The sequence below is a fragment of the Sturnus vulgaris genome, chromosome 23 (assembly GCF_052056855.1).
Source record: "Sturnus vulgaris isolate bStuVul1 chromosome 23, bStuVul1.hap1, whole genome shotgun sequence".
Classification (NCBI taxonomy): Eukaryota; Metazoa; Chordata; class Aves; order Passeriformes; family Sturnidae; genus Sturnus; species Sturnus vulgaris.
The window spans coordinates 8,964,247-8,988,452 of NC_142265.1; the positions used below are offsets into that span (position 1 = coordinate 8,964,247).

Consider the following 24,206-nt stretch of genomic DNA (forward strand, 5'->3'; position numbering starts at 1 on the left):
GAACCATTAGTTGCTAGGCAACTGGAGCATCATCTGTGGTGAGCCCTCGCATCTAATTATCCCATCACAGTGGCTGAGAGGGGCTGGGGGGGTTGACTCCTTTACCATGGCAGATCCATTGACAACACTTTAGTCACATTTAAAGGGACATTGTCTCCCTTCTGCCACACTTAGGCAGAGGAATAAGGTTTTCTGCAAGCAGTGGACTCACTCTCTGTGCTCATGGCTTGATGGCATGGTTGGAGCTTCCATGCCCTTGCATGGAGCTCTTCTTTCTGTTTAAGTTATGCACGATGCCTTTAGCTGTACATTTGGATCCTGCAGTCTTTGCCTTGTGGACTGCATCTAGACCATACTTATAGTCATTTGTGTGTGCGGTTTTTCTTTCTGTTTGTTTTTTTTTGTTGTTGTTTTTGTTTGGTTGATTTTGTTTTTTTGTTTTGTTTGTTTGTTTTGTGTTCTGGTCACCTCGATGCTGCTCTTACTGTCTTTGTCCCTAGAGCCTGATATCATGTCTGCTCTGTAAGGTATTGCTAATTCTTCAGAACTCGGCAATGGAAGAGGTGGGCAGCTTTCTGTCTTCTGTCTGCAAACATTGCATAGCTTGGTATTCACTTCCATATTACCTTACTGTTTGCTTCTGGGAGGGACAGAGATTGTCATCAAGGAGTACTGAAAGCCTGAGGGATGAAGTAACAGCTAAAGAAAATCTCATTTTCCAGATGTCTGTAAGTGGACAAAGCTACCAGAAGCCTGGTGAATTTTGCACTTTCAGATAAAATAGTCAGTCGAAGAACTGATTCTGATTTTGAGTTTGCAAACACAAGGTTGATGTAGTGTAGGACTCGGTCTCCACACTGTGACAGATTGCATCTGAATGAGGTTCCCAGATTTGTGGTAGTGGTTTGAGTTATCTTCAGAAAATGCCTGAGTTTAGTGTAAACCTGGCTGCACCAGGTCCATGCTTGGGTGCAGTGTATCCACTTCGTGCCTGCTCCCATCAAGAGGGATAGGGACTGATTCCTCCTCAGTTTTCACTTTCTGCCAGAAAATGGATGCTGTGTGATTTACTAAGGTGATTGCTTTTCTATTGGCTGAATCAATGAGAGTTGGGAGGTCTATTAGAAAATTTTCCTGTTTATTTACTACCTAGATCTCCAAGCCAGCTGAGAGTTACTGCAAAGCTCCCTAGCAGTATTTGTTGTGCTTCGTATGGACAGGGAGGATATAGCTTTAGTAGGAGAGTGGCCCATTCTTACTTCTGAAAACAAAAGAATCCCTAATACCTCCTCAAACTGACTTTTTTTTTCTGTGTCCACCTTTGAATTGTAACATGTTTCACTGCAGCCAAAGCCTTCAGGCACTACCCAGCCCTGGCAATATGTTGTGCCAACATGTTAGCACTGCTTCCACCCCTCGTCGTTGGCACAGGACCAGAGCATGTGGCTCTCCAAGGACTGAGTGACCCAGGGCTAGGTGGGATAGGGTAACTTGGGAAGATGGAGCAGGTGCCTCCCTGCCCTGCTCTTGGAGTAGGCAGATGATGGTGATTATTATTAAGAGTTCTTGTAATGATCTCAGGGAGGGACAAGTGGAGGAGAAAGACATATTTTGTCATGAAAATGGGAAGTGTAATTCAAGTCCACGTGTTAATTAAGAACTGAAGGGGAGAAATAGATGGATTTTTTTTTTTTTTTTGCATTGGCACTTGGGCTCTTTGCATAATGCGAATCAACAAGGAAGAAAGGCTTTGGAGGAGAGGCATAAGAGAGAGAAGTTTTGCACAGAGGCTCCCATAGCTTTGAATGGAGCACAGAGTGTCAAGGAAAAGCTTTGTTTTCCCCAGCCAAGGCTGGGAAAAAGAGGAATAGTATCCACAATCTTTAGCATTTAGTTCCTTAGTGTAAATTGGCAGTGTCAAGAAGAGGTGATCCAGCTCTCATCACCCATGTGTGTTTCTCTCTGGCCTGCCTAGGCACCTCCCTCAGACAAGAAGTGGATGTGAGAGCATTCCCGAGCTCCTGCTGCCCCATCAGCAGTTGGGCATTCTAGCCAAGCACAAATCTAGTGCAGATCCTGGGACAGCAAGTGAGGATATCCCACAGCTCCATGCAGATCAGGGCAGCTGAAACCTACTCATCTGCCCGTCTGAAAACATGTGAGATGGCTCATCAGGTTCAGATCCCTGGTGGTTTCAGATGCTTTAATATGGAATTTTATGCTTTTATTTTACTGAGCTTATGAAATTACAGCTCTGCTTCTCTGACAGGGCAGGTACAGTGGGAGCACCTCACAGATTTGGGTATTTGACTCTTTTGCCACATGGGAGAAATCTGCAGAAATGCATTTGGAAGTATCTTCCCTCTTTGTAGCTTGGCACGAATGTATTTAACAGGAGGATGCTCTGCTCCTTCAGCTGTACCAGAACCCCATTACCACAGTCTGTGGAAAAGGGCTGACTACCACACATGCCTTGTGGAAAGCCCAAGAACTGTATGGGAAGTGGGGTGGGAATGAGTGGAGGGGCTGTGAGTGTAGGTGAGTGCGATGCACCTATTTACAAGAGGGTACTGCAGAATTTGAATGCATCTGTGAGAAAAGAAGGTAGTGATCTGTGTGTGCGTGATGCTATTTAAGAGAGAAGAGGATAATTCTGCTTCTTTGCAAAAGTGAAAAGAAGGTTATCTGCATGCAGAACTTAGGGGAACTGTTAAAAATGTAGTTTGCCCTGTGCTAGGGATTCACAGTGATCAGGAGAAGCACGTATGCAAGCATCTGACTCATACATGATGTCCTAGAGTCAGAAAGGAGTAATCTAAAAGCTGCTTGAGCCATGTGCTGTATCTGAATGAGGGAGGCAGCACTAACAAAAGTGCTGTGGCCCAGCTCCTGCTGCCTAGCTTTGCTACCAGTGTAGCTATTTCCCTGCAAAGACCAAAAGGTCTTGTGCTGTCAGATTGTGCCTGAGGACTTGTGATGCCATCCAAAGCGAGGTGGAACACTCCCCTTGCACCCGTGGGTTTCTTGGTGGAGAGCAGCAGCATGCTTCTATTTGAGCAGAGCATGGCATCAGGCAGAATCAGGGCAAAATCTGAGAAAGTGCCAAGCATGATGAATTTGATTTTTAAAATTGTCCATGCCTCTCCTAGTGGATGAACACCCTGCTGGAACAGCACATGTAAATACACAGTGCCATTGAACAGTAGCTGGGACTAAGAAATTAAAGTAAGGCAAGGAAACTTGGAAGATAGAAAGTCACTATTGAAGTTGGAGTTTGGACAGAACACTGAGTTGAGCAGTGAGACTCCTGGAAAATGTTGAGGAATTTGTAATTGCTTGTTTGAGAATGGTGTTTGAAGTACTGCAGTTCCTTCCAGGTGGCTGGCTGGGTGGAATGTTTCCTGGCTATCGGATGGCCAGCAGGGTTTGTCGTTTGCTTCCTGATCTAGAAGTGAAACTGGGGGATGTCTCGCTCTGTCTGCTGGGCTATGCTGCATCCTTGTTCTTCCTTTTCACTCTTGTGCCCTCTGTTTTGTTTTCCATTTCCTTTTGGCATCTTGGGGCTTAAAGCATTTCCAAGAAGAATTGACGTTAGGAGAGCAGCCGCTGAAGAAGCTTGCCAATTGCTCTACATTGGCTGACAGCTCTTCTGAAAACCAGATGGTTACTAATTAAAGGGAGTCAAGTGGAAAGGCTGCATTGGCCTTTCTATTTCTTTTTCCTTCCTTTGATTAACAGAGTTTGTGACCTTGGAGGAAGATCATATTCCCGTCTTTCCTAGGAAGTCCTCTCCTAGTGCTTGTAATCTGTGGCAATCACAGTGCTATCTGCTGGGTGCAGGATCTTTCTGAGGAAGCAGGCTGACTGTGTGCTGGAAGCACAAGCTAGCTGTCATGGATGGTAGGACAGAAATGCAGTTGTACAAAGAAAATACAAACTGGGAAAGGAAAACTAAATATTGGGAAGAGCTCTTCCTTGGTAATCTTCTGTGGGACTTTCTTCTATTGACAATATAAGGCTTCAAGTAAAAAAGACTGATGTCATCTTCAGGGAACTTCTTGTTCCTCAGCCTGCTGCACCTTTCACACAGAGGAGCCCTTTACATGGCCAATCTTAGGCCATCTGTGTGCATGTGGGCTGCTCCATGTGGCTTTTCTCCATGGTACTGGGAACTGAATGGCTGGGAAAATGAAGGGCAAGCACATGCTTCTTTTATTTTCAAGAACATTTGGTTTCTAAAGGCAATCTTAACAGACGCACTGTCAAAGCTTAATGATTCAATCTTGTGTAGAAGAACTGGGTATGAAGAAAACTGCATTGGCAGTAACAAACTCCCACTCCAATTCATGTCCAAGAAAAGTGTAGCAGTTTTATCTTGATTATATTCCAGAGCAGTAGTCCTCCACAAGTTCCTTTGCTGAAATCTTGCTCCTCCCCTCTGCTACTGTCCTTTCCTCCTTCAAATGCAACCTCTTGCTCAGTTTAAGTAAATGTGCTGTATTGGAAAACACCGGGGCACAATTACTTAAGGAGCAAAGATGTGAGCAAATGACAATTCATTAAAATATGTAATAGTAATAGTTTGCAATTTTCTGTGCATGCTTTCTGTGCATGCAGTGAGGTAAAATCACAAATTTTCTGAACAAAACAAAAGACGGCAAGAAGGTGACAGTCAAGAGACTGGAGCAGCATCTCCTGCTTGCCTCCATCATACAGCAGTCACCACACCAGTTTTCCCACAGAAACAGGCAGGAAATCTCTGTGTGTTGGTTTAACACAGCCTGGTTTTTCATTGGGTTTTTTTTTGGGGGGTGGGGGGGCGGAACCACAGAGGTGGCTTATGTGAGAAGCTGCTAGAAGCTTCCACTATGTCTGACAGAGCCAATCTCTGATGGCTCGGGAACAATATTTCCAACCTGAGCATTTGAGATGCTCTCTAGACCCGTCTCTCCTGCATTGCTTAGGCTGCTTGCTGCAGACTATCTGCCAGTGCTTTCCAGCCTGGAAGGCGTTAATTCCCAAAAGCACCTCCTGGGTTTTTGCTTCTTCTTTTCATCTCTGTTTTATTTCCTCAAAGACAGAAATCAGCTGTCTGGATCTGGCTTGACCTCACAGCAAAGCCCATGGCCACACTCTGCAGCACAGATTGCCCGTCTGCAGAGGGACACAGAGATTTGCTGTGCTGGACCCCTTTTGGAGGTGGGCATGAATATTTCATGACAGGAAGAGGATGCTTCAGCAGCATGATGCAAATGTGGATTTGTATTGTGCTGTAAAGGATCAAGGAGAACAGACCCCAGGTCAGCATCTCCAGCTTCCAGGAGATCCACTGAGAAAAGAAGGCTCCCAAGGGTAAAGGGACCTCCTGGGCCCACCCATCTTTTTTTCTGCAAGGACAATAGTACAATGAGCCACAGGTGGTGCCAGCACCTCCTGCACACACCTGCCATTCTTTACCTGGAAGCAATATCCTAGCAGAGAAAACCGCGGGTTGGCTTGACCTGGTGGGGGATAGCAGGATAGTCCTGTCGGTCCCCAGGACATCCCCAGTACCCAAGACCCTGTAAGAATGCTGCACCAGCTCCAAAATACTAGAACTAAGCAAATGGTCATTCTTAACGGGAGTCCAGGTTTCTAAAGAGGTACAGTATCCAACTGGAATTAGGAAAGACATCTCATGGGGGACCGGACTGTATTTGGTAGAAACTGTGTAATAGATGCTCTGTGGGCACTCAGTACAACTTCCTCCATTCCAAAGGAGAGTGAGGTTTGAGATTCTGTTTGGATTGTGCAATGTGTAGAGTGGATCCTGTCTGAGACTCTCTGAAAGTCTGGAGTGCATGCAAAGAACAGCAAGAAAATTGACTGAACAGTGCAACACAGGACTGCCTGCAGAAGGGCTCAGCTCATCTCAAATTCTTAAGTGTATTCCTATCTGTGGTTTCGTGTGTAAGGAACTATCAGTTATCCTGGTTCAAAATCTAGGTAGCAGTGATGCAAACGGGTGAATGCTGATCTTGCTAGCTGCGGCCAGACACACAGCCCTCTTGCAGCTCTGTCATTGCTTCCCACCAGAGACATCACTTGGTTCTCAGCGTCCATGACTGAGAGAGGGAAGTTGTAAAGTGTGTTATGGTACCTGTTAAACAGGTATTCAAGAAGGGTCATCTGTTCAGGAAAGAATGGTCTAAAGGACATAGTCTTAAGCTGCATGAGAGGAGGTGTATGTTGGATATTAGGAAGAATTTCTGCAGAGAAAGGGTGAATAGACTTCAAAGGATGAATGGACTGCCCATGGAGGTGGTGGAGCCACCATCCCTGAAGGTGTTTAGGAAAAGGCTGGACATGGCACTTAGTGCCATGGTCAAATTGACATGGTGGTATTTGGTCCTGGGTTGGACTCGGTGATCTCAGAGGTCTTTTCCAACCCAGTTGATTCTGTGATTGAAGTGCCAGCTGTACACTGCTGCTAGTGAGGATGGAGCGTTTGTTTAGCTCCTCATATTCTAGCACAGAGACAAAGATAATATTGCATGCTGTGGAAATGCATTTCCTTGCTTCTGCGCCTGGGTGTTATAGCCCCATTTGGCATTCGTCACCAGAGCCATGGTTTCTCCTTTTCCTGTTAATTAAAACATCCCCTTCTGCTGTGCGCACGCTGCTCTTCTGTCATGCACAGCCTTAGAGTTGGCCGCATCTTCTTTGCATCATCAGAGGGAGAATTGGGGGAAACACAATAAGGCAACCTGCTTTCTGGTGTTTCTTGTCCCAGCTCTCGTGCTGCCTCTCGTCGCGCTGCCCCGCCAGGTGGCGCCACCGGGCCCCGGTGCCGGCTCCGCGCCCCCCGCCCGGCCCCGGCCCCGGCCCCGGCCCCGCGTCCCGGGGAGGGTCCCGCCGCTCCCGCCCCGGCCGTGCGTCCCGGGGAGGGTCCCGCCGCCCCCGCCCCGGCCGTGCGTCCCGGGGAGGGTCCCGCCGCCCCCGCCCCGGCCGTGCGTCCCGGGGAGGGTCCCGCCGCCCCCGCCCCGGCCGTGCGTCCCGGGGAGGGTCCCGCCGCCCCCGCCCCGGCCGTGCGTCCCGGGGAGGGTCCCGCCGCCCCCGCCCCGGCCTTGCGTCCCGCAGGTCGGGGTTGGAGGGAGGCAGGCTGTGCACGCAGAGCAGCCTCCTTTACTAGGGGAGGGGGACGGCTTCTTGTCTCCTTATGTGCCCTCTCCATCCCTGTGCATACGCAGCGAGGGATGAATGAATGCTCCGAAGGCTGGAGCAGCCGCCCCTCTGTGTAAGGACGGCAGGTGCGAGCACCAATGTTCAATAACCCTGACACTGGACAGGAAGAGCTTGGCGCGAGGCAGACAGTCTTCAAGAGTGAGCTCACCGTGCTGGGCACTGTGGCAAGGGCAGACAGGGGTTTGAGAGCTCCACTGAGTCTATAGGGCTGCATGCAAACAGCAGGTTGACAGAGAAGGTGGAGATATCTGGAGTATGAGAGGACACTGAACAGAAATGCAAGTAATAAGTATCTGCTCAGGGGTGGGGTGTTCTTGACAAGAAGGACTTTTTTCTTGTTCCAAATTCTGCAGAGTCCTCGCAGCATTTGGATAAAGTGCTCAGCACTTTTGATCTGGGAGCATTTACCTGTGTAAATGCACACATTTTGGGAGATAGAGGTACATACAAAACAGGCTGGTGAAAACCTAGGAAACGGAGCCTGAACACACAGGTGAAGTCTGTGGCTTTGCTCACTGTCACCCTTGCTGAAACATGCAAGGGCTCATGGACCTAGCCAGGCAGCTGAGCATTGATGCAGGTGAATTGGGCTGTTAGCCCTTTGTGCCAGGGCATATGCCATGCTTCCCTGAAAAACAGGGCTGCCCCTGAGATGCTGTGGGAGAGGTTCTTCCCCAAGCTAGAGATTTGTGTGGTTGAGGCATTGCACATACCAAGATGCACATGTCCTACGAACAGAGATTGTATGTGGGAATAATGGGGCTCTCAAGTGGTAGTCCAAAACAAGTCCTTGTCATGCTGGCAGATGGCATAAGGCTACAGCTTGCTAACTTTTCCTGTTATGACCCAGTTTACAGAGTGGTGACTTCAAGTAACCCCAAATACTAATAGAGACATTGTATAAAATTGGATTTGTGTCAGGCCTGTGACCTTTCTGAAAACTCTCCTGATCTCTGCTCTGCAACTCGCTGACACAGGCTTGCACATTTGCAGTGCCCAGGTGTCCTCTGGAGATAAAAGCACTGAGTAAATAAGTCAAAGCGGGGGAGGGATTGCTCTGCTTCTAGTTCAGCCTTTTTGTAGGACTGTAGTAGCAGTGACAGCACAAGCTGTTCTTGCACCTTCCTTGGCTATCTCCTTATTCCCTGGTACGACACAACACATCTGCGTGGTGATTTGCCGCCTGCGATGTGCGTTTCCCTGCGCACGTGAGCACGGTGTGTGCCGTGCACGCCGAGGCTGCCCGGAGGTCCCGCCGTGCCGGGCGCACGGAGCTCCGGGAGCCGCCGGCCTGTTCCAGCCGCGATCAGCAGGGATCCCTCGCTGCCCGTGTGGAGGCCGCTTCTGCTTGCGCGGCCGGCCGGGCCGCCCCCGGAGGGGAGATCCCACTGGCGGCGGGCAGCCCCACATCTCTGCCGAGACCGCCGGCCCCCCCGCTCCCTCCCGCCCGGTTGTTGGGCGAGGGCTCTGCGTGCTTTGTGTCGCCGAGTGCCACGGCCGCGGAGCCAGTCCTGCCGCTCGGTATTTCCAGAGCTGCGCTCGGCGGAAGGCGCCGTATCAGGATAAGAGTCCCCGCTGCCGCCACCCGCCCGCTCCAGCCCGGCCCCGGGGGCGGTGGGAGGCGCTGGCTCCGCCGATGGATGCATTAATCGCGCTAGTGGCCTCGACGAACGATTTGATTTAACCCTTCGCGCCCCATCCCCCGCCCCTTCCCGCAGGCGCCGGGTGCCCGGCCCGGCCCGGCAGACTGCCCGGTGGGCTCCGGCACTACTGGCCCTACCGGCTGGCAGGGGTATGAGGTCCCCTCGCAGCTCCGGCGCTAGTAAATCTCAGCCTTTTCTCAGGTTTGCTGCGTGGCAGGGCCTGCCCTGGACGGCAGCAGTGTCCCAAGATCACGGACATGCAATCAGGGCCCCAAGCAGAGCAGTCCAAATATATCTAGAGCAGGTAGCAAAGGCCATCTGAGGCTAGGCAGTTGTGGTAGCAGTGAAGATCATACCCCATGCCAGGATTCCAGCAACATCAGCACTATGTGGACCTGAGATGATTTCCCTGGGGCTGCAGTGAGCATCTGAGATTTTGGGAGGAGAAGGCTGGCATTCAGGGTGTACAGGAGTAACCAGAAAGGAAGAAGACTTGAAGAGCTGCATCCTGCCTGCACCCATACAGGCATTGGGAATGCATCAGGCATAAGAGCAATAGCAAGGCATTCAGGCTGCTGAGTCTTGGTGTCATTGTGATCCTGGAACCATGTCAGGAGTTTGTCTTTGCTAGATGATGGTCTGTCAGCCATGCTGTAGCTGCAGCAGCATATTTTCATTTGGAAAGAGGATGTCTCTGATTAAATTCTCCCTCAGTACCTCAGTGCAGGCTGTGTTTTGCCTTTAGGACTGTAGCAAAGGAAAATCCCAGCATATGGAGGGGGCCAGTGCCTAGCTTTAGTGTGAGGATGCTAAGCAGGAGACTCTGGCTGGCTGCATTGCTACATGTGTTGTCTGTGAGCTTCTGAGTTTATTTTGACTGCAGTGGACAAACGGTCTTGGTCTGCTGAAGGTAGGATAGTTAATAAGGAAGGGTGATCCTGTTTAAAAGGAGAAATCAAACTGAGCACTTCTGTCCCAGTCCATCTAGATAGTGGCACAGGGTGCCTAGGCAGCTGCAGAGGTGGCAAAGGTAGTGGGGGCTCCTTGCAGTGGCTTGCTGCTGGTGGCTGCCCTCCTCAAACTCCAGTGAGCATGAAATGAGGGAACCCATTCTTTCCCAGCTGACTGCAGAGTTGAGTGCAGACCTGGGGTCTTTCCTAGGCTTTTTTCCCTTTTCCCTGAGCAATGCTTTGTAGTACCACCAAAACAGAAGTGGTATTGAGACCTTGCAAAGCAGTCCAAGGGAGATGAGGCACATCAGGGACTTGTGAAGCTATGGGATAGAATCTGTGCTAGTGTCTGAGCAGAAGAAAAGGACACTTTGGCCAGGAGTCTGCATAAGGATGGGCAGGACTGAAAACAGCATGGTAAGAGATGAAAAGAGGTTTTTAGGCCTGAGTCTACCTCAGCAGTAACAACACAGCCTCTTCCATCTCCTTGCTGGACCATTGCCTTTCTGTGGAAGAAGATGAATCTGTGTGCCAGGTCTGTGGATTTCATGCTGGACTGCCACCAGTTCCCTGCTCCATAGCTATGTGGATCAGCAAAACAGAGAGCTGCTCCCAAAACAGGCATTTCACAGCCTCAGACTGGTTTCCTTCAGCACAATTTGTCTGGACTTTTCTATCTCTGGAGCCTCCGCTGGGGATCTGCTGGAGTGATCCACTGGGGAAATACTTTGCAAAGAGGCAGCCCCAGCTAAATGTGAGTCACATAATTAATTCCAGTACAGTTAATTGGACCTAATTAATCATATTTGTAAGTATAATGAGGGTCTTGCCCACAGGGGTCTTGTGAAGGTCTGAGCTTAGGGCTTGTGTTCTGGAGAGTCAGTGGGAATGAACAAGTCCCAGAGCCTTGGACATAGCTTAGGACCAGCTTTCATCTATTCCACATGTCCTTGTTGGCAAAACATGACAGGACAAGGCCTTCTGACCCTGTATTCTCTGCATCCCACAGAGGTAGGATGTGTCAGGAACTTCTGGGTGGTCAGTCCCGATTCTTCCCAGGGAAAGCTGGAGTCACTGTCACAGATGGTTTCCTCTTGGTCCTTAACAAGTTTTGTGGTTCAAAGGCAGGAAAACCTCATGCAAGGGAGCAACAGGTAACAGCCAAGTCTGGGCATCTTGGCTGAGGCTTGCTAAGGTGCTGCTGTACCAGGCAGCTCCTGGGATGAGCTGCTGCCGTGGTGGTGGTGGTGATGGCTTTGGTAGAGAGAGGCTTTGAGGAGCTCCAATGAGTCTGTTCCACCATCTCTTCCCCTATCTTGTCTCTCCTAGCATAGGCATAATTATAGAGGAGGGAAAGGGAGACTGGGAGTCATCATCAAGTGCAGGGAGGGTAGCTAGCCTGGCAGATGTTAATTAAACGTAGAGGCTCTGAAACCAGCAGGCTCTGCTGAACCAGCAGCGGCTGGTCCTTTTGCTGACCTTTCCCAGTCTTGTTTTGCCACTTTCATGTGTGCAGGCTGGGAGAGATGTGAAGGGCTCTGATGTAGAAAGCCCAGAAGATTGCAGGGAATGAGTAGGAAGAGAGAGGCAACCAGAGGACCCAGAGGACAGATGGTTCCATGTGTCTCCTATGCACCACGCCTGGCTGGAGGGAAGGAGCTGCCTGTCTGCCTCTGGCACTGAGCTGTCACGCCAAATAGTGGTGGCTGGGCACCGTTTTTAACCCACTGCGCCTGTGCACGCTGTCTGTAGGGACATGAGCCCAGTGCTGCTACTGGGAAGGAGGAAAGTGTGAAAATATGTCACTGCTTGCTGATGAGGCACTTGAGAGTTCACCAAAGAGGCATGGAGATTTATGATCTCGGCACTTCCCCGAAGGGGTATATTTCCCTTAGGTGGCTAGTGTAAGCAAACGATGCTCGATGCAAAGGGAGTCCCAGTGCCTGCCCACTCGTGCAGACTACCGCCCCCCGGGGTAAAGCCCAGAACATCCACCACCCGCCCCTTCCGTCTGCTTCGGCCTCGGGTGCTTTCCACAGCCACTTCTGCAAACGGGCAAAGCTACCCTGTGCCAGTGCCAAAGAGGCGCCTGCAAAGGCTGATGTCGCGTCCTTCCAATAGAGGTTGGAAACAGCCGGCGCTTCTCCCTCCTTCGGCGGCCGTCGCTCTTCGCTGGGCCTCGCTGCAGCACCGTCTGCCCGTGGGGAACGGGAGGGCTCCGCCGCATTCCCCTCATCTGCCGCTGGGGAATGGCGGTGTCCGGGGTTTCGCCGCCAGCCCCTCCTGCCTGCCCGTGGGGAGCTGAGCCCCGCTGCTGCCGGCGCCGGGACTCGGCCGGGCGGGGGCGCTCACTGCCCCGCCCCACCGGGAGATCTCCGCCCGCCCCGGCAGGGGGCGCTGACACCCCCACCCTTGTCCGTCATCCCCGTCCCCCCCGCCGCCGTTCCCGCCATCGCTCTCGCGGCAGGCCGGCTCCTCCGCCCCGCTTCGGGCGCTGCGGGTGTGAGCAGAGGGGCGAGTCTTGTGTTAATTTTTAACCGAGGCCGCTGCCTCTCGTCAGTGGAGCTGGGCTGCTTGTCCCCACATCACCTTGAGCTCTGCAGTTCTGGGGATGCTGCCAAGTAGTCCCTGCTTCCAGCCTTCTCCTCCCAGCCCCACTGCTGGGCGGTTGGTGCGCTTCAGGCAGGAAGGTGACACGTCCTGGTTAGGATGCTGGTGGCATCGCCCAGGAACGGGCAGGTTGCCTCCACAGCCTGGTCTGCGTGTGTACTGTGCGGCTCCCGTCCGTGGAGTCTGTTGCTCAGGGCAAGAGGGTGGTTAATGCCTGGAAAACTTGTTGGTAAAGATAATAATATGCTGCTCTTCTCAAGGGCTGGAGCCAGTCCTTGTGCCTTGAGCGTAGAATTACAAAATATCCTGAGTTGGAAGTGACCCACAAAGCATCATCGAACTAGGCATAGGCTCTGGAAGATGCGGCAAAGAAGGGATCAGGTCCAGGACCTCCCCGGCACAGTGAGGCTCGAGAGCAGGACACGCAAGGTGTCAGCCTGAGCGGAACGGGTGCCTCGCCGGCCGGTGTTTCGGATGATAAAGGGCAGAAGGATGCTCAGCAGGAGCAGCCCCCGTGCTTTCGCGGGGAGGAGTGAGATGCAAATCTGCCGGTCCCGGCGGCGCCGAGACTCATGTGCCATCGCGTATATGTCTGTGAGACTCGTGGGTGTGCGATATCTCGATGGTCACTCGCGGGGCGCCGGCCGCTCGCCGCGGGAGGCCCAAAATGGGCGGCGATGCCGATCCCGGTCCCCGGCGGCGGTGCCGGTCGCGGGCGGTGCCGCTGAGCGGCCGGCGGGGCGCCCGCGACCAGGAAGCGGTTAATCGGCGCGCGGGGCTTTTATTTTGACAGGGCAGCGCCTGGCTCCGGCTCGGAGGAAAGTGAATGATCCTGTTTCTCCAAATGATTATTCAGGCTCCGGCGGAGAAAGGAGCACTCGGCCCGCAGCGCCTCGCCCTCGCCACGGCGCCCCCGCCCGCGCCCGGGCCGCCGTGCCCGCCGGCTCCGCTCCCCGCCGCCCGCGCCCGGCCGCCCGCCGCAGCGCGGGGAAGCCGTCCGCGGCTCGGGGCCGGGCGGGCAGCCGGGGCTCGCCGCGGCCGGACGCCCACCGCCGCCGGCGGGCGCGGGCTGGAGCCGCCGGCTCGGTCGGCGGAAGGAGCGGCGCGGCGGGGCGGGGGGTGCCGCCGTCTGCGGCCCCGACCCCGCGCCCTGCGGCGGGCGGCCGAGCCATGAGCGCGGCCCGCGCCGCCGGCCCCGCGCCGCTGGCCGGCCCCCAGCAGCCCGCGGAGCCCCGGCGCGCCGCCCCGGCGGGCTCTCCCGGCCTACCCTGAGCCGCTCCGCCGCCGAGGTGAGTGCCCCGCCAGACCCGGGCAGCCGCCGTCCCATTGTTCCGCCCCGGGGGGGAGCCGGGGGTCCGTGCCGCCCCCGCACCGAGCCCTCGCCCCGCGCAGCCGGGCCCGCCTCGAGGCTGTCATCCGGGCGGAGGGGCGGCCGGGAACCGCCGTCCGAGCCGGAGACTCCGGGGTAGCCGCCGTACCCCCGCTCCCGAGGGCGGCGATAACTTGACGGGAGGACGGCGCCGGCCTCGGCTCGGCCTACCCGCCGAGTCCGGCCGGCTGGGAATGAGCTGTCAGTGCCCCCACTTGCCTTGGATATTGTCTCTGGGCCGCGGGACCCTTCCCATTTCGCTCTCACATCCCGGGGACCGCTCTTCCCAGGTCCTTGTCACCCATTGCCGCTGCGGCCGCAGGCAATTCCTTGAGGACAAAAGTGCCTCGACTGGGGCTTTTCTCTAGGTGCAAAGAACTTATTCAGGTTGCGTCTGGTTTTACCGGAGCTGGTCTGGATTTTGCAAGACGTTACGGTGCTGTTAAAGCCCCAGGGAGGATGGGAACTTGCCACGTTTCACGTGAGGTTTAAACAAACACTCCTGTCAAGCCCATTCTAACTGTCGGGGGGACCTCTGGCCTCTCTACTCGATAGTCTTCAGTTCTCTGTTGAGATAAATCAGGCATGTGGTCAGCTTGGAAGAAGAATGAGAGAAACACCACATGTACATATGTATTTTCTTCGAGCAGAGAGGAGCCGATGTAACGAAACCTCCCTTGCATTGTATTAGGGATGTGTCTTTAGCAGGTGATGAACTTGTTCCAGCCCTGCTCTGCTAGCAACCACTTGCTGGCATAGAAATGCGAGAAGGATGCATATCTGAACACATAAGTAATGCTACATGACAGGGCAGGCTGTTGTGTTGTTGTGTGTGGCAGCGTCTGCACGCCTTGGGGGCAGCTCCGTTTGACAGGGTGTCAGGCTGCATACGGTTCTGTCCTGGCTCTGCCAGGCAAAGGGCAGCAAAGGGCTGCCGACGGCGTGGCAGAGGACAACCATGCCCCTTTGGCTGCAGAGTGATGCTACAGGAGCCTTAGCTGCATACTCTTGACCTGCAGGATCTATTCTGCAAACGTGGCTACTACTCATTACCCTGCCGAAAAGCGGTTTCATGCCAGGCATGCAGTAACGATATGCAGCTCCTTCCATCCATCAGTCACATAAAGGGGCTGTGTGTGTGCCTTGCTTTGCAACTTTGGTGGCAAGAGGGATAAGAACAGTGAGTCACCGAGGAAGTGATTTCCCCAAGGTCACTTGGCAAGGCCGTGTTGATGCTGAATCAAGACCTCCTTTGACTCCGGTGCCTGTGATAATGATGCCTGCCACCACACGTGGGTATGTAATACACAGCCAAGGCTGGTACTAGTGCAAAAATGTCCAGGTCAATGTTGCTGCCTGATTCTCCTTGGTGTAAAGACGACAGTATCAGTGTGCTGTCTCTACAACAGCTGTCTGCTCCATTGGGACTTCTTTCAGAGCATACATAACTTAAGTGCTGAAGAACCTTTTTGTTTGTTTTTTAATATGTGTGTTGCCATTTTAGCTGATCAAGTGGTGGGATTGGTTGCTCCTTACCACCCTGACCTGCATCTTCATTACCTAGAAAATCCATTTCATGGTATTTTCTGCAGTACGGTGTTGTAGGTATTACTGTGTCTCCCTCCCCAGGAAAGTCTATTTCCTCTTTCCAGATCCCTGCCACCAGAAAGAAGTAAACAGGCAGCAGCTAAAGGAAAGCCTACTTAGAAACTAGAAACCACAGCTGTTGTTCAGTTGAAGAAAGTAAAATAGTTGTGTTTTGTACTTTTAAGCCCTTTTGCATCTCACTGTGTTGCTGTTAGAAGGTGGCGCTCTGGCCACTGTGTGACAGAGGGGACAGACAGCTGCATGAAGTAACTATGCCATCACAAAGCTGGACATAGCAAGCTGATTGGGCTATGCTGCTCCAGGGCAGCTGCCAAGGATGTGCTGGAGTTGCAGTTTAGTTGCAGGCTAACTCCAGCCCGCGAGCTGTGGACTTTGCCTGGAGTTTCTGAGGTCCAAGCTCAATTCAGCCTTTGACTTTTCTATCAAGTTGTCAATCCAGCTGGCATCATGTCCTCCCATACTTGCTGTTCTGGGGAGAAAAAACTTTGCTTTTTCTTCTCTCCCCTGCTGTTTGCTCCTGCTGAACACTGCGAGTGCTTTCCCTTCTGTCAGTGCTTGCTGTGTGGAGGGATGTGGGAAGGAGGAGTAGCTGGAGAGGAGGCTCTTGGTTCCCTCTATGGGGAACATCAGCTGTATCCCAGCCAGTTTCTTACTGTTTCTTGCTGCTGTAGAGATGTTGCTCTTTGTTACTCTTCTGCTGGTCCCAGGATGGGCCCTGGGATTGTTTTCTGTCTTTTTCAGCCCCATCTCTTGTCAGTACAGTGTCCAGTTCAGAATTGGCATCAGAACACCCCTTGCTTCTTTGCCCTGTCTCAGGTGATTAGGCTTTTTTTTTTGCATTAGGCTTTGCTCCTGCTAGGAGGGAGAGTTCTTAGTGGTCAAAGCACTCGAGGATGTGTCTGTGTTCCTCGGATGTCCAGATGTGCTGCTGTAATGGGTTTTAATCTGCTCAGGTCTAGTCATTTCCTGGAGATGGCACAGGCTGGCTTTCAGCACTTAATTCCTTAGGGCTCCATCCAGTTTTAAATATCGTGCCTGACAGATCTCTCAAGTTGGTCTCTTTTGGGAGAGTAAGTCCTTGTGGAAAAGCCCAAGTTTGCTGTTCCTGTATGAGAATGCATCAGCAGTCTGTTCCACCTGTGAGCGTGTTCCTGAGCTTCTGTTACTGCCTCCTCCCAGGGATGTCTGTTGTCCCCCAACAGCCTTAGCCAGGCAGAAGCCCAGAGCTTGCTCTGAAAATGTCATTTTCCTCATGCTGTTGCTCTTTTGGCTGAGACCCAACATTGTGCCAGTGCCCTGGGGGGAGGTGGGGTGTGGCATGGGGGGTAGGAGAGAGGGCACATAGGAGACTTGTGCTGTGTTTGACTACTTTTGACATTTTTAACAGGAAACGTGATCTGTAGATGCATGGATATATAATATAATGCTGGGTAGAGGTATCATAGTGATGTGGTGTACAGATGCAGCAATATTTCGTCAATGTTATTTAAGCTGTATCAGCGAGGAGGATTGCCAGCATGGCTCTTCTGGAAAATCAGAATCTAATGCAGGTCAGGACTTAGTGTCAGTCAGCTCTCCTGTCCTCCCTAGGAAGATGTTGAATGGCAAATGCATTTTCTGGTGATTTCATGTGATTTTCTGTGTTTCCAGAGAGTAGTGGGAGCTGTGGATTCTGACTTTATGTAGTTGATCTCCATGAGATTCAGTTACCCTGTAAGGTTTCTCACAGAGCTGAAGTTGTGATAAAATACACCTGTCTCGGAGCAAAGGGCCTAGGAAGCATTGTGGCTGCTTCTCAGTTGGACATCTTCAGCAGCTCTGTGTGGTGCAGATTGTGAGGATGGCCATAGTGATATTCCTCAGTTCTTCTTGACTTCTGGTTTGAAGTTATGTGCTGATTTCCAATGGGCCAGTCTTTGCTGCTTTTGTCTGGCTTCTTCACTCGCTGCCTCTGGCAGCCCTAGGTGGAAGGTACCCAGGAACTTTTACTAGAGATGGTGGGCATGGTTTCTGTTATTGTATTTTGCACTTAGTCAGCCTCTTCTGGGGAGGCAGTACCAGCCAAACCACATGGCATGGATGAGAGGCACCCTTCCTTCTTCTGTGGTGCCTGTTGCAGGTCATCTGCTTAGCACCAGACCCTTCCTGGGAACAGGGAACTGGTTTTGTCTTCTTCCTACCTGATCTTTGAAACTCAAAGGTGGAGAGGGTGACAGATTTTGTTCTAATTGGGACCAGTTCACGATGGCATTTGCAGTTGCCACTTATAGGTTTATACTTGGCAGGAGATAGTGTAGGGGAAGCAGTTAGTGTCACTGGTGCTTTCTTCTGATTTAAGAGAAAGTCATGCTATGGAGAGGCAGCTTGGCAGGAGTCCTGCTTGCTCCTTGCATCCTTGGCCAGCAGATCAGTGCTTGTTGGTCCTCAGGGTAGCGTGGGCCATAGCTTGGCAGGAAGATGGAGCATGAGTTGTCTTGGCGTGGCTATCTGAAGCCTGTACCAAGTCTTGGAAATGGGTGTGCTGCTGTTGGGCATCCTGACTGGCTCCAAGTCCTGCTTGCTTTGGCCTGGACCTAATGCTGCTGCTGCCCCTCTTCCAAGGTGTGGGATGGGCCATCTAAGACAAACATGACTCTGAAATAAACAGAGTTGCCTTGATGCCAGCTACAATCCTGCACTGGAGAAACCACTGTGAGGATAATGGGCTGCAGGGCCCCAAAGAGAGAAACAGGAACGTGTTCTGCTCTTGCTGAGTGTGTGTCCGTGCTAGACACAGTCAGTGCAGTGAAGCCTGCTTCCCACTTGCTCAGCTCTTTATGAGGAGATGGTCTGGTTCTTTGACAGCTACTGGTGTCTGGGCACAGGTGGCTTCCCTGTATCCTGGTATCCTTGCTGAATTTTCAGATGGGTGCATCGGGTTGTGGTTTCCAGCCCCTTTTCCACTGCCTGTGATGGGAGGGCAATACCTTCACCTGGCATCATCTTGCTGCATCTTTCTGGGCAGCTTCAGGCAGAGGAATATGCAAGCTATGCCCAGGCATCTTTGGGAGACAGGAACTTTCCCAATGTGGGCAGCTTGTCTGGCAGCTTCAGCTGGAGCCACTAGAGAAAACAGCACTTTGATGCTGGGTTTTTCTTCCCCCAAAGAGTTTGGAGTTATGTTTGAATGTTGGGTTTTTCAGCTGCAACTCAGGATGCCTGGAATCCCAGCTGGGGGATAAGGGGGAGCCTCTTCTGATGCTGGAGTAATAGCCTCAAGATGGCTTTAGGACTGTGCTGTGCACTGTGCCTAGAGGTGGGGCGTCACCCTGTTTGGTGATGAGCGCTGCTGGAGCCAAGTCCTGGGCCAGAAGCCAGGTTTGTGATCCATGCCAGAGAGGGCGAGACTTGGAAAGCAAAGCAGAGCTCCTCCTGAGTAAGAGATGGACTCAAATACTGAGCAAAACCACAGAGTGCTCCTTGTTCCTGCCTATGCCTACTTGTAGTCTTTCTTCCCAAAGTATGTGGGAGGCCACAGGATGAATCTGCTAGAGAGCAGGAGGACTGTGCTTCTGCACCTTTGTGCCTCTTCAGGGTGCTGATTGGGTTACGTTTTTTCACTTTTATTTTGTTGTGGGTTTTTCTCCCTTTTAACCCTGCCTCTGGTATTGCTGGATCTTCCCCATCCTTGCTGCTACTGATTTTACAGCCACCTCCTTGCAAGGTGTGCTGTCCAGAGCAATGCTGTGTTCAGTTGCACTGCTCTTTCTGTCACAGGTCAGCTGAGCAACTTTCGTTTTCCTTGCTCAACTCCTACTCCTGTAGCCCAGAAAAGGAATGGGCCAGGATATGGTTTGTATAGAAGATGCTCTGTCTGCACTGACTGTTTACAGACTCTATGCTTCTCAAATTGTAAGCGCACCGAATGCCAGGCTCTGTTGGGGTTTGTGCGAGCAGCGTGGCTCCTGCATACTGAGTGTCTTGCCAGCCTCTGGCCACAGCAATCTTCGGCCCTGTCACAGGACAGAAGAGGTTTTAAGCACTCTGCAGAAGCAAGGGCTTGCTTTTTTTTTATGTCCAAAATAGAGATAGAGGCCAGGATTCCCAGTTCCTGCTCATCACTCCTACTCTGTTGCCTCTCTGGATCTCAGCCTCCTATTCAAGGCATAAGCAGAGTTTTCTATTCCTCTGAGAAGATGGAGGTCAGGAGCTCCTCTCTTGAAGTGTCTTCTGTGCCCTGTACATCTTTAAGTTTTCCAGCAAGATTTGCCCAGCTGAAGTTAGAAAGCTATGACTCTTGTGATTATAGTAGAGTTGCAAACTGTGTCCTTGGCTACTGAGTGGAGCTTCTGGTACTCCAAGGAGCACAATGGTCCTTGTCCAGAGTTCACCCTGCAAAGAAATGCTGCTCTCCAAGAATGCTGTGCCTTTGTTTGGAGGGCCATATCCAACTTTCTCTTAAGGGTTTATGTTAGGAGTCCTGTTTCTCTTTGCTTGCAGTGTATCCCCTGCTGAAGTCTGTTTCATGAACGGTCTTCCTTGACTTGCCACTCGAGGCATGGTACCTGTCTTGTCAGGTCTGCATCAGTTACCTGGTTCTGCAGCAGGGACTCTGAAGCATTGCGTTCTTCCTAAGAGAAAGTAAAATCTTAATGTACTCTTTGGAAGAAAGAGCCTGCTAAATAGCTGTGTATCAATGAATAGCTGTACTCTCCTACACACGGGCAGGGGCTCCAGCGGTGGGTGCAGTGACTGTTGTTTTGTTCTGTTGCCATGCTGGGCTTCAGACCTCGGGAAAGGCTGCAGCTGGGAAAGGATGCTGGCTTATAAAGAAGTGGCTTATAAAAGGCAAGGGTACCAACAACCCACACTGTAAGTCTCCCTGCTCAGGGTGGGGAGGAACTGGATGGAGAGCTCTGAAGGATAGTAACTGAGCAGAAAGGCTGCATTTCTGGTCAAACTCTTCTCAACATCAAGCTGGCCAAGGCTGTGGAAACCCCTGCAGCACTGGAGCTTTCACCACTTCCCTGGCAGGATTTATTCCAGTACTGATCTGTAGCAGAGGATCGGGCCAGACAGGGCCTGAACAGAGCGGGTCTGGCCACAGGCGAGCCTCAAGCGTGGCAGTTAGGCTGGCCTGAAAGCTGCCTGTGTCCTGCCTCTGTGCAGCCTTGTTTGAACTTTCCTCTGGCAAGGAGCAAAAGGAATCGGGGAGACCTAGGGCTAGTCCAAGAAAGCTTCCTCTGCTCTGTCTGCCCTCAGATGCAATGGGGGAGTGGGGGCGATAGCAGCAGTTCCAGACTGTCCTCTCAGAGCAGAGCAGTTTGCAGGGGCTTTGGCCATGACAGCTTTTGAGCAAATGTTTCTTTCCCTCTGGTGTTCCCTGCCTCTTGGGCAGGGAGCGGGAAGTGAAACTGTGGTTCAGACCGAGTCCTCTGGATGGCAAGAAAATTGCTGAGTAGCTGGTTTCCAGGTTGCCGAGGTTCTAGCCAGGGCCTGGTGTGGCTGCCAGAAGCAACAGGCTTGGAATTTCCTCTGCCTGGTGCCAGCTCCACTTGGGCTGGCCGCAGCACCTCTGCTGGGGCTATAGCTCTGCTTGAGTCTGCAGTTGGGGCGCTCCCAGAGCAGGGGTTACACTGGAGTTGAAGCTGCCCCCCTCATTCTCACAGCCTGGTTTCTATTTTCTTTTCCAGGGCCCAAGATGTTTTGAATTACGCAGCCTGCGCCTCCCGGGGGGCTCCTTGAGCAGCCGCCTAACGAGCTGAGCTCCTGACAAACTTTGCTCTGGCTTTAGCTATGCTTGGAAAATTTTACAGCCTTTTCAGAAAAAGGAAATGCCAGGAAAGGCCTGTCTCTTCTTACTTTTATGAGGGGGTCCCAGTTGAGAGAGGGTGAGATGAGTTTGGAAAAGAAGACAGGAAGGATTTTGTATATGGTAGTATATACACTTCCTAGTGATCAGGGTGAGTGGACTTGGTGCATCTTCCTGTAGTGGGCACAGTGGGGGTGAGACCTGCAAGGCACGTGGCAGATGCACCATGCACAGGAAGCAATGACTCCTTTACTGCAGGGAGGTGATGGTCTGTATATTCCCTCCAGCTGCCAGCATAGCCGCTGGCTGTTTAACCTTTGTTAATTTTGCTTTTTCTGAACGGCAATGGTTTTATTTCTGCTGTGGTCGCAGGCCATGTGGACATGCTGCGTGTCGGTCCCCAAGGCTTGGGGGAAGGATTGCCACCAGGTACTGTGCTGGTGGTTTTCTTATCAGGGGATAGCATGGTGCCCAGGCCAGGTGTTGTGGGCATAGGGCAAAGAACGCAGGTGCTGCCAACACAATGTTTGACCCAAGAGGGATAGCCTTGTATAATTTCCCCCTTTGGATGAGAAACCATGTTACAGGAAGAGAAACTGAGACCCAAAATAAAGGGTGACTTACCTGCCTTCCCTTTGTAAGATGGTGCTGAGAAGGGAGCAAGGAGCCCTCTCTTCTGGATAAACTCCCCCTCGGTAAGGTGCTGAAAGCCTGCCCTTGCATTTGTCTGATTTCCTTCAGCAGAGCCCACCAGTGATGTCATGGATCTGCCAACAAGTACTTCTGTCTGGAGAGGTCCTAAGGGTACAGGCTGGTCCTTGCCATCCTCCTTGCATGTCCTCCCAGTGTCACAGATCCCTTTCCAGTGGTGAAAACGCATCTATGGAAACTGGGGGGTTTTGGTTGGAGCCTGTAAAAATGCAGCAGCCTTGGAAGCTGTGAAACTTCTCCAGTGGGAGGGATGGAGATTTCTGTGTGATCCATAGGCTGATCCATCAGCTGCTGCCAGTCGTTGTGGATGAGCATCAGACATGGGCAGTGATGGCTCTGGTTGGAAGGAGCCTCGCACTGGTCCTGCTTTAAGGGCATTGCCTGTTACACTTGTCAGGAGCGTGGCTCTGGATGGCTATTTGATTTGGCAGCCTGTGCAGGCCTGGTAGCCCTAAGAGTGGGATGCAGGCACCAGAATTGTGCCCTACTCTCCCTTTTTTCATTGCTCTACCCATCCCCTGCTTTCTGCTATTTTGGGCAGGAGAAAAAGCACCTCCTCATGGCTGTGTCCCCTCCTCCACCTGAGAAAAGAGTGATATATCCCCTTTCCTTTCTCGAGACTGATGTGCAGAAACTGAGACTACATTTGACAGGAGAGGCCAAGCACCTTCACTCTGCCGCTGGGAGTTATGAGAGTGGCCCTGCTGTTGCCTTCTCACAGTGATGAGCTTCTCTATCCCAGCTCGTTCTCAGAGTTCAAAACGTGTGGGAAGCTGCTGGGGAGACGATTGAAAAAATAGTTAAATGCTTTATTGTTATTTATTTCTGTGATGCCATCTGCATATATATGGTTTAGAATGGCTGAAGTAGATGGTTTTTGTACTCTTTGATTGGTTTCCTAATTTTCAGTAGGGAATCCTTTTTCATGTGAACTTGACACTAGGAAAGAAAAGACCAAGCCCTGCTTGTCCTTTTTGCTGTTAGAACAGTACAAACCAAAGGAAGCACAGGTAAGTGCAGAGGCATGGCTGTGCTTCAGTCTGTGGCATCTCTCCTTCCAAAACATTGCCACAGGTCAGAGGTTTAGTAATGATCTGCCTAGACTTCCCACCTCCATTGGAGAATTCAAAGTGAGTTTTTGCTCCTCATTATCTTAAAAAAAAAGAAAAAAGAAAAAGAAATAAAACCAAATCAAAGCAAATAAAAGCCTTTCCAAAACCCAAACGTGTTTTTGCTCTTTAAAAGTCAGTTTCATGAGTTGAAATTGTAAACATCTTGTTGATAAGAGTTACTTTGCCTAAAGCAGAGCTTAAGCAAAGAAGTGTCCAGCCATTTCCAAATATTTTAATATAATTTTAGCCCTGATGTATTATTTTAGTAAGAAGAGTGATTTTTCCACCTGCTTGTGTGGTCAGGACCTTACCTGTAAGCAATTGCTTCTCACCTCACCTTGTGATTTCAGAATATTTGGAGACTCAGCTACTGGTGGCAAATGTTTATCATTTAGTTTATTATGCTTTTTAATCAAAAGTCATTTCACAAAGTCCTAGTCTGATTAAAATGTATTCTTTATATTAGTAGGGTTTAATCTTCCTTTTTTCCACCATAATTTAAGGGCCCGAGGCATTTTTCTGATGCAGTTGCAATAATCGGCTGCCATTGATAAGTCCTTTCCCCAGAATTCCCAGTAGCAGCCTACAGGCCCTTGGAGGGGCCCATGAAGGTCCACAGTGGGTAGAAGTGAAGCAGTGAAGCAAGCTAGCCGCCCTGGGATTTCTGTTTCTGAGGCCAATGTGCCATTTTCCAAGCTCTTTCTCTGGAAAGGGATGATGTTGACATTGCTCAGGGCTGCCGATTCCTGTCTGGGTGATGACCAGCCTCTGGTTGAAACAGTGCTGCAGAAGAGGGTAGCTGTGGCTGGTGGTTAGTTAGTTGGAAGGGGAGAAAGAAGAGGTGGGCATATCCCAGAGTGATGCCATGTTTTGGCATTGTCCTTCCTCCAAGACCTGGTCCTGAGCATATTGGGTGGCTGCTCTTTCACTGTTTGATCTGTGGCTGTTTTTGTCTGTGAGTGGTCCACTGGCTGGGGCTGTGGTTGCTGTTTGGTTTGTTTGTGGTGTCTGTTTTTGGAAAAGCTACTACGAGTATGCAAAGACTTGCATCAGTTTCTTTCTTGGAAACCGATAGGAGAATCCCAGTAGCAAACAGTCCAAGAAGTCAGGCTTCTACTTCTTTTGCTACCTCCTTGCCTCCCACTGGGTGCAGATATTGATGTGCCAGTACTTGGACTGAGATTGTGT

General features: G+C 51.5%; 1 protein-coding gene across 2 annotated transcripts in view; it reads left to right on the forward strand.

Annotated features, from left to right (window-relative positions):
• Positions 1-24,206, forward strand: part of BCL9L (BCL9 like) — a 65,010-nt gene that overhangs the window by 3,999 nt on the left and 36,805 nt on the right. The window contains exon 1 of one of the 2 annotated variants that reach the window (XM_014893543.2): positions 13,629-13,716. The exons of the other annotated variant lie outside the window; for it this stretch is intronic. The gene's annotated coding sequence lies outside the window, so the exon portion shown is untranslated. Of the gene's footprint in view, positions 1-13,628; positions 13,717-24,206 lie in introns of those variants that run through there. 2 annotated transcript variants of the gene reach the window in all.